The sequence below is a fragment of the Marmota marmota genome, unplaced genomic scaffold, assembly GCF_001458135.2.
Source record: "Marmota marmota marmota unplaced genomic scaffold, marMar, whole genome shotgun sequence".
NCBI classification, from domain to species: Eukaryota; Metazoa; Chordata; class Mammalia; order Rodentia; family Sciuridae; genus Marmota; species Marmota marmota.
In genome coordinates, this window is record NW_026012351.1 from 7750 (window position 1) to 10613 (window position 2864).

Consider the following 2864-nt stretch of genomic DNA (forward strand, 5'->3'; position numbering starts at 1 on the left):
AAAAAAAAAAAAAAAAAAAAAAAAAAAAAGAAGATAGCTTTTTTTATTTTTTTCACTTTGGCAACACGTTATTCAATCAAACATTTTTTCCCCCCTTGGCAGTTTCAAGCATACTCAAAAGGCATATTAATGGCATTTATTCCGGCAACACAGCATTGCTATAAATTTTAATAGGATCGCTCAGATATTTTAATTAGCAACTCTCACAAATATAGATTTATGAATTATTTTTGGTGTTCACAGAAACTATAAAAGTAAGAGAATCATTAGAGAAATGAAGTTAAGTTGAAGCTTGGAGATCACAAAAACAATCTGGCTCCTGCCTTAGATCTTCCTAAGTTGACCATAAAAAAGCCATCTGCAATAGCAGCCCCTAAGACAAAGGACAAGAGCAGAGGTCATCTCTAACAGAGGAGTAAATGGATGGCGGCTTTGAGAAAGCAGTTTCTGGATTCTTAGCAGCAATCCTATCAGATAATGTGACTGTTTCTTGTTATCACATCTCTGTGTCTTCAGAATTGGAAGAAAAATTGGAGGCAGTACTGTGGGCTCCATCTTTTGCCATGTGTGAGTCTGGCTTTGACTCTGCCATTATTTTTTATTTGGAATCAGGGCAGACATCCAGTTGGTCAGACATCGAGGAAACAATAGGAATGTTCTTAGCTTAGAAGTAAACATAGTCCTTATTTCCACAGACAAAGAGTGCAACATTATTCCCCCTGCTCTGGATTCTGTCCACCACTTTCTCATAGGTTTTATATAACACATTTACCACATTCACTTTGATGATGATGTCCTCATCCTCCAGCCCAGAGACATCAGCCGAGCCACCCTTGTGTACCTCTTTGATGAATGAACCAGGTGGACCCCCAAATTACATTTAAGAGAAAACCCCAGCCACTTTAATCTTTAACCGGCCTGCAGAGTGTATGTAGGCTTATGACTGCTACTTCCTCTATGGTGTGTTAGAGTCTGTAAACAAGTCAGGATGGCACCTAGCAAATGTTAGAGTCTGTAAACAAGTCTGGATGGCGCCTGGCAAAATGCCAGAGGGAGTGGTTTGTGAAGTAACGCCAGCGAGCCATTAAGTGTGGAGATTCCTGATTGGTTGACTGCTGTATCTAGTTTATGTTAATTAGATAAGCTGTGTGGAATGTATAAATACTGCTCCTGTCCTGCAATAAACGGCTCCCATTCCTGCTGTATCAATGTACACAAGTTGCTTGTCACCCCCCGGTTATTTTGCTGCAGCCGGACTGCGGCAGATGGTGTCTGGACTTGAGACCTACAGAGGACCAGGGATAGGGTTTGGACCCGCTTTGACAGAACCGTGAGGCATTTCTTAACTTTGATAGTAGAGAAATGGAGAAAATGAGCCAGTGCTATATGTTACCTTTCTCTTTGTCTACCACCAACAGTGAAGTCTGGTCTCCACCCTTTCTAATAATTTCCACCACACTCATGTTTGAGGGTTTCACCATTCACAGCAACTACAAGATCATTGTTCTTCAAGCCAATTGTGTTAGTGGGACTTCCAGAATCTATGTCCTTGCAGCCTGTTTCTGTTCTGGGCCTGACTTCAGATAGAATCCACAGCCAGCCAGCGCTTCTCTTCCTCACCACAACTCAGGCCTAGTGGGGCGGGAGTTTCAAACTGGTGTTTCCCTTTGGAATTGTACCTTCTGTTCACTTTGACACTTGCCAGCTTCTTTGTCCACAAGCAGGAACAGGACATGGCTTCCTTATGTCACCTTTTCCACCACTTCCTGGTGGCGGGCATTCTCCACATTCTTTCCATTTCCTTCTCAGGTGATCATCAACCAGGCCACCAGTTTTTATAGACACACCCTGAGGTGTGTTACCAGTCATGGACACTTCCTTTGCACCTTGGACACTTCTTAGAGAGACACCAGAGGTGTTCCCCTCCTTCACAAGGCAGCAGAGCCGTGGCTGGATCCAAGTCTCCACTGCTCCATTCACCACAAGGACTAGTTTCTCATCATTTGAGCCCAGCTTCTTCTGGATTTGACCCAACTCTTTCAAGTCTACCCATTTTTTAAGGCTTTCTCATAGGAATCTTCATCCAGAACTAGTAAAGTCACTGAATTCCTACTCTTCCTAACCCGATCCACCGCCAGCGTATGCTCTTCCCATCAACAAAGATACTGTTGATTTTAGGAACTCTGTCTCCATCCAGAAGACCAGCCTTCTCTGATGGGCTACCATTCTCTACCACCAGGACCATGTGGCCATTAGTATCTACCTCAATTTGCAAGAAGAATCCATAGCTTTGCCCTTCTGGTTTGTATGGTTGGGATTGAAAGTGGAGGTGGTTTCTGTGATGAAAAATACAAATGGATAAATCCCTTGGAAAGAATATTTAACTGGAGTAAAAACCTTGTTCTCCTTCTCTTGTGCTTCTGTTCTTCCAATTCTGTTTTTCCATGTTCCAATGTGGCAATGTTTGGAGACAAGCAGGCCGTCATCCAGGACTTGCTATTTCCCCAAGGGTGACTTTCACTTGAGGTTTGGACCCACATGTTCAATTAGGTACAGGACATAGATGCTTCATTTCATTGGCTCCAGGCAAACTCCTCTTTGTCCTCTGACCTCTCAATCAGTCATTTCTTAGTGTAGAACTAAAGGTCGTTACACTCTTGCCTTTCTAAGTTCTGACACTTACAGAACCAGCACTGAGTTTATTTTCAATGGAGAAGATTATTGAAAGTGTGGAAGCACATGAAGGTCTTTTCCAAGGTCTTCATGCATCATTTCAATTACCTGTAATTTTTTATCTGTTACTTATTGTATCTGAGGCTAATTTGCATTACTCTACATTTGTCAACATTAAATTTCATTTGCCA

General features: G+C 42.3%; 1 pseudogene; it reads right to left on the reverse strand.

Annotated features, from left to right (window-relative positions):
- Positions 1-1285: 1285 nt before the first annotated feature.
- LOC107134030 lies at positions 1286-2486 on the reverse strand (annotated as a pseudogene).
- Positions 2487-2864: the final 378 nt, after the last annotated feature.